Here is a 7,214-nt window from a genome sequence, read left to right as displayed (position 1 = left end):
AAAAAAAAAAAAAAAGTTACTTCTGGTTGGAAACTACCTAAATGCCCAGCAATCAGGCTGGCCCGGTAAATCAGGCGTCCACTAGGAGTGACAGGTGGCCTGTGATTCTACTGTAGAGTAGTAGTGGCCCCGGGACCCTGGGCGGAGCACTGTACGGACTGAAATCCTCATGGTAACAGCCTGTTTGATTCTGTTAGCCCCATTTTACAGCAAGGGGCCACTCTGGGGGAGAGGAGGAGCTCAGCTGGGTGGGAGGTCATGGGTTCATGGTGCCATCTGTGGGGTGCTATTTCTACTCCATCCAATCAAGGGCTTGAGGCTTGAATTTGGGGGAGACAGGGACATTCTCAATGGTGCACTTGAAACAGTGGCTTCAGGTCCAGGTGGGAGAGGAAGAAACTGAGGCTGGGGAGAAGGGATGCGTTGGTCTTTTTTTTGGAGACAGAGTCTCGCTCTGTCACCCAGGCTGGGCTGGAGTGCAATGGCATGATCCTGGCTCACTGCAACCTCTGCTCCCTGGGTTCAAGTGATTCTTCTGTCTCAGCTTCCCCAGTAGCTGGGACTACAGGTGCACACCCCCAGGCCTGGCTAATTTTTGTATTATTTTTGGTAGAGACGGGGTTTCACCATATTGGCCATGCTGGTTTCAAACTCCTGACCTTGTGATCTGCCCGCCTCAACTTCCTGAAGTGCTGGGATTACAGGTGTGAGCCACTGTGCCCAGCCTCGTCCTCCTCTTTATAGCCTTGCACCCGGGTTTGTTTGTTTTCAGTGACAGAGGCTTGCTCTGTTGCACAGACTGGAGTGCAGTGCTGCAATCTCAGCTCACTGCAACTTCTGCCTCCCAGATTCAAGCGATTCTCCTGCCTCGGCCTCCTAAGTAGCTGGGATTACAGGCGTGTGCCACTATATCTAGCTAGTATTTTATTTTGTTTATTATTTTATTTTATTGGAGATGGGGATTCTCCATGTTGGCCAGGCTGCTCTTGAACTCCTGACCTCAAGTGATCCTCCTGCCTTGACCTCCCAAAGTGCTGGGATTATAGACATGAGCCACCGCGCCTGGGCCCGAGCTTTCCTAACCCAGATCTCCACTGCCTTCCCTTCCTGTGGCTGACGTCTCCTTACCCTGTCCCCCAGAAATGCAGCTGCTCTGCCCTCAGACACAGCCCCTGCATCCAGTGCTGGGCCTGGCTCCTGACTGACACACCAGCAAATGTGAGCCCTGCTCTCCTGAGTCACTGCAGGTTCCTTCAGGAAGCAGGCAGGGATCTGTTCCCCTTGACATCCCCAATGCCCAGCATGGGGGGCCTGGCACCCATGAGGCAGCCAAGGCTTGCTGACTGGATGAACAAGCAGTGAGCCCTGCCTTCAAGGGCCTGTCTTGAGGACGCCAGACTGGTTTATGACATCCCAGTGGACATGAGGCCCACAAGGACGTATCCCCTTTGGGATATTGGCACGAGGGCCCCTGCCCCTCTGGATTAGGCCCCCCCAAGCCTGGGGTCCCTTTCCCAGTAGGCCAGAGAGGCACCGTACTCCCACTCCAGCGCAAGGAGAACCTGCCTACTCCAAGGGGTGGCCATTGAGGGGATCGGTGACGTAAGTCCTGCAGAGGCCACAGGGACAAGGAGCTGCAGGGAGAACAAGGCAGGCCTGGGGTGAGAGGCGCTGGCAAGGTGTGGAACTGCCACCCCAACTCAGCCCCTCCTCCGCAGATCCCATCACCCCTGACCTGTGCTCCCATGAATGAAACAGCTCATTCCCTGGCCCAGTGGTCAGCACAGGCTAGAGACGTTTCCCTTGGACATTGTCTGCCTGACCACCTCTTCCAGCACAGTGAGGGGCCTGGGATTCAGAGGCCAGGGCCAGCCAGGCTTGGGGGTGGGGAGAAAAATGTCACTATTCTTAGATCCCTCGTCCTCCAGGGCCCTGGGGCCAGGCCGAACTGTCACATTCCAGAGGTAGCAGCTATCGGGCCCACACAAATGCTTCTGTTCCCGGAGGAGGCCGAGGGTCACCAGGAACTAAAATCAGCTTTTCCCAAGAAAGGCGGGGGATGGAGGACAGGGGTAGAAAGGCCAAAGGTCACCCAGTAGAAACTTTCCAGCTGCCCCAGGTGGGAAGGCCCCTCTGAGTCCAGAGGGATGGGGACAGAAGGATTATCCCCCTCTAAGCTACCCTGCTGGCTGGGCGATTCTTCCTGGTAGGGGACAGTCCTGTGCATTCTAGAATATTTAGCAGATCTCTGGCACCCACCACCCCCTCCGCCTAGTGGAGACAGCAAAATCTCTCTCCAGGTATGGCCAGGTGTCCCCTGGAGGCAAAATTGGCCCCAGATGAGAACTGCACTCTGCCCAACAGAGCTTCCAGGTCAGATCTGGGGGAGGTATTTAGGAGCCTGCTGTTCTGTGGACCTCTTCCCTCTTCGCTCAGCATGGAATACTCTACCCTCATAGCAGCGTTCCTGCGGCCACCCCCCTCCCCGCCCCCGCTGCAGCCCTGCAATCTTCCAGAACTAAACCCACACATCACCTCCCCCAAGAGTGTCCTGTGGGTCCTCCATCTTGTTTTTTTGTTTGCTTTTGTTATTTAAGATGGAGTCTTGCTCTGTCCCAGGCTGGAGTGCAATAGCTCCATCTCGGCTCACTGCAACCTTCACCTCCTGAGTTCAAGTGATTCTCCTACCTCAGCCTCCCGAGTAACTGGGAATGCAGGCACCCGCCACCACGCCTGGCTAATTTTTGTCTTTTTAGTAGAGACAGGGTTTCACCATGTTGGCCAGGATGATCTCGTTCTCTTGACTTAGTGATCTGCCCGCCTTGGCCTCCCAAAGGGCTGGGATTACAGGCGGGAGCCACCGTGCCCGGTCGGTGCCCCCATCTAATGAGTTTGACCCCTGCTGGTGCTGTGGTAAGTAAAATAATGCCGCCTTGGCTGGACATGGTGGCTCACACCTGTAATCCCAACACTTTGGGAGACCAAAGAGGGAGGATTGCTTGAGTTTAGGAGTTTGACACCAGCCTGGACAACATAGCAAGACACAGCCTCTACAAAAAAATTAAAGAAATTACTGGGGCCGGGTGCAGTGGCTCATGCCTGTAATCCTAGCACTTTGGGAGGCAGAGGCCAGTGGGTCCCTTGAGGCCAGGTGTTCCAGACCAGCCTGACCAACAAGGGGAAACCCTATCTCTACTAAAAATATAAAAGTTAGCTGGGAATGGTGCTACATGCCTGTAGTCCCAGCTCTAACTGAGAGGCTGACGCAGGAGAGTTGCATGAACTAGGGGGACAGAGGTTGCAGTGAGCTGAGATTGAGCCACGGCACTCTAGCCTTGGCTACAGCGTGAAACTCTGCTTCAAAAAAAAAAAAGGAGGCAGGAGGGTCACAGAGAGAGACTGGAAGAGGCCACACTGTTGGCTGTGAAGGTGGAGGAGGAAGGGGCCCAAGACCAGGGCTGTGGGCATCTCTAGACACTGGGAAAAGCAGAAAATGGAGATCGACGCCTTAATTTTAGAACATCTGACATCCAGTGCTGTAAAATCATAAGTCTGTGTTGCTTATGCTGGTCTATTTGTGAGCATTTGCTTCAGCAGCCACAAGAGATTCACACCAGCCTCTGTTCTACAACCCCGAGTCAGCCCTGGAGAGCCACTGGCCAGTCGGGCTGGCATTTGCCTCTCCTGGCACGAGCTTTGTAACCCGGCAGAGCTGCTGGCCGTGGCAAGCTCCTAGGAGGTGGGAGAACTCAGCGGAAAAGGTTTGGGAGTCAGGGCTTGAGTGGACCACATTCCTTCAAGCTTTATACTGTAGAGAGCTTCATTAGAGAAGTGAAGAAGCAGACAAAGTGACTGCGTGTTCTCTCCAAATTGTTTTATTTATTTATTTTGAGACAGAGTCTCACTCTGTTGCCCGGGCTAGAGTGCAGTAGCATGATCTTGGCTTACTGCAACATGTGCCTCCTAGGTTCAAGCAATTCTCCTGCCTCAGCCTCCCTAGTAGCTGGGATTACAGGCGTGTATCACCAAGCCCAGCTAATTTTTGTATTTTTAGAAGAGATGAAGTTTCACCATGTTGGCCAGGCTGGTCTCGAACTCCTGACCTAAGTGATTCACCCGCCTCAGCCTCCCCAAGTGCTGGGATTACAGGCATGAGCCACCGAGCCCAGCTTGGCAACAAACTTTGTCAATGGCAGACATCCTCTGATCTGTTGGACTCTCCATACTTGAGTAATACTAAAACCTATATTTCAAAACAAGGGGCGACTGGCCAGGCGTGATGGCTCACGCCTGTAATCCCAGCACTTTGGGAGGCTGAGAGGGGTGGATTGCCTGAGCTCAGGAGTTCAAGACCAGCCTGGGTAACATGGTGAAACCCTGTCCCTACCCAAAATACAAAAAATTAGCCCAGTGTGGTGGCACACATCTGTGGTCCCAGCTACTCAGGACCTCCCATGTAGCTCCCACAGCTCTCCAACATGCCACTGCCCTCCAACCTGGGTGACAGAGTGAGACCCTGTCTAAAAAACAAAACAAAACAAAACAAGCCTGGGGGCAGTGGTTCACGCCTGTAATCCCAGCACTTTGGAAGGCTGACGTAGGCAGACCACGTGAGGTTAGGAGTTCAAGACCGGTCTGACCAGCGTGGTGAAACTCCATCTCTACTAAAATAAATACAAAAATTAGCTGAGCATGGTGGCACCCACATGTAATCCCAGCTACTTCCAAGGCGGAGGCAGGAGAGTCGCTTGAATCCAGGAGGTGGAAGTTGCAGTGAAGCGAGATTGAGCCACTGTCCTCCAGCATGGGCAACAAGTGTGAGACTGTCTTCAAAACAAAACAATGAGGGACAGAGCTGTCTTTGGAAAGGGACACAAAGGAGAAAATGGATACAAAAGGACAAAAGGACAGAGAAAGGCTCCGTGGGATGCATGGGTCCCCTTGGCTTGGCAATACTGGAGCAGCAGGAGCTGGTTCCTGGCCCAGATACTGGAGCTGCCCATAGCCTCCTGGGAGCTCACGCAGGAAGGAAGTGACCTAGCAGGAGGGACTCCTGTCTTCTAGCCTGGGAGGTCACGGGACTCTCCGTCTACTTTGTAACCAAGTCACCACATCCTGGCCCCACCACGGGTCACTCCCTGTGTGCCCCACAAAGTTGATGGCATTGCATTCATCCCTCCCAACCCCCAGGAGCCAGGGAGGAAGCTGCCACTCATGTGATGGCTCCAAGGATACCAGAGCCATCTGCTCACCTCCAGACACAGCCCGCCCCGCCCCGCCCCCGCAGAACCCAAACATGTGCTCCATAACCAGCCTTTGCTGCCACTCCACTTCTGTAGGCGGCCCTGAGGCCTCAGCGCTGACCCCTTACTGCTATAAACTTGGGTGCAGCCTGAGGCCCCGGGGGACTTTCAAGCTCTTTGCTTTACCCAGCCTTGTTTTTTTTGTTTGTTTTTGAGATGGAGTCTTGCTCTGTGGCCCAGGCTGCAGTGCAGTGGCATGACCTCCGCTCATTGCAACCTCGGCCTCCCAGGTTCAAGCAGTTCTCCTGCCTCGGCCTCCTAAGTAGCTGGGATTATGGGTCTATGCCACCATGCCTGGCTATTATTTTGTACTTTTGGTAGAGATGGTGTTTCACCATGTTGGCCAGACTGGTCTTGAACTCCCGATCTCATGATCCATCCGCCTCAGCCTCCCAGCTGGGATTATAGGTGTGAGCCACCACGCCCAGCTGAGAAGACCCTAAGCTTTCACCTCCATTTGATCTTTAGACTTAGCACAAGCAGGCAGTAAAGTCTACAGCAGATTTGTAAACAGTCTGCATTAGTGGTTGTTTTGTTTGTTTGTTCTGAAACAGAATCTCACTCTGTTGCCCAGTCTGGAGTGCACTTGTGCGATCTTGGCTCACTGCAGACTCCCCCTCCCAGGTTCAAGTGATTCTCCTTTCTCAGCCTCTCGAGTAGCTGGAAACACAGGCACATACCACCACCCCCTGCTAATTTTTGTGTATCGGTAGAGACAGGGTTTCACCATGTTGGCTAGGCTGGTCTTGAACTCCTGGTCTCAGGTGATCTACCTGCTGCCTCAGCTTCCCAAAGTGCTGGGATTACAGGCATGAGCCACCACGCCTGGCCTGCATAAATGCTGAAGGAGTGTCCCGGCTCAGAGTCCATCTGCAAAGACTGACAGAGTACTTTGTACTTTTTCTTTCTTTTTCTCTTTCTGCACGCCACCCCCACACCCCCTCTTTTGGCTCTAAGCATTTATGAAATTTCTGTCAATTCACTACCTGATCAGAAACTAAAGGACCATATTCTATAGGCCACACACAACAAGAACTACATTTTTTTGTTGTTGTTTTTGAGACACAGTCTCACTCTGTCGCCCAGGCTGGAGTGCAGTGGCACTATCCTCGCTCACAGCAACCTCTGCTTCCTGGGTTCAAGCAATTCTCGTGCCTCAGCCTCCTGAGTAGCTGGGATTACAGGCATGCACCACCACACCTGGCTAATTTTTCTTTTTTCTCTTCTTTTTCTTTTTTTTTTAAGACAAGTTTTCACCATGTTGGTCAGGCTGGTCTTGAACTCCCAACCTCAGGTGATCCTCCCGCCTCGGCCTCCCAGAGTGCTGGGATTACAGGCGTGAGCCACCGTGCCGGCCACCTGGCTAATTTTTCTATTTTTGGTAGAGAGAGGTTTTTTCCCATATGGCCAGGCTGGTCTCAAACATCTGACCTCAGCTGATCCAACCACCTCAGCCTCCCAAAGTGCTGGTGTTACAGGCATGAGCCACTGCACCCAGCCAAGAAATACAGTCTTTAGAAAATGATTTAGGTATTTGCAAACTATTCACTGGATAAGGAATAACCAGAAGATAAGGAACTCCACTCAACAGCAAGAAGCCCCAAATAATCTGATTTTTAACAGGCAGAAAAACTGAATAGCTATTTCTCAAAAGATGACATACAAAAATGGCCAACAGGTATATGAAAAATGTTCAACATCACTAATCATCAGGGAAATGCAGATCAAAACCACAATGAGATTTCACCAGGCACAGTGGCTCACGCCAGTAATCCCAGCACTTAGGGAGGCTGACGCGGGTAGATCGCCTGAGATCAGGAGTTCAAGACCAGCCTGGCCAACATGGCAAAACGCTGTCTCTACTAAAAATACAAAAAAAATTAGCCAGGCCTGGTGGGGCATACCTGTAGT

General features: G+C 52.5%; 1 long non-coding RNA gene across 1 annotated transcript in view; it reads left to right on the top strand.

The window, feature by feature from the left end:
• Positions 1-5,890, top strand: part of LOC108283649 — a 25,133-nt gene extending 19,243 nt beyond the window's left edge. Inside the window, exon 4 of the long non-coding RNA XR_005195704.1 lies at positions 5,858-5,890. This is a non-coding gene — a long non-coding RNA (uncharacterized LOC108283649). The remainder of the gene's footprint in view (positions 1-5,857) is intronic.
• Positions 5,891-7,214: the final 1,324 nt, after the last annotated feature.

The sequence above is a fragment of the Cebus imitator genome, unplaced genomic scaffold (assembly GCF_001604975.1).
Source record: "Cebus imitator isolate Cc_AM_T3 unplaced genomic scaffold, Cebus_imitator-1.0 Scaffold263, whole genome shotgun sequence".
NCBI lineage: Eukaryota > Metazoa > Chordata > Mammalia > Primates > Cebidae > Cebus > Cebus imitator.
The sequence above is the reverse complement of the archived record's forward strand: the minus strand, read 5'-3'. Positions and strand labels throughout refer to the sequence as shown.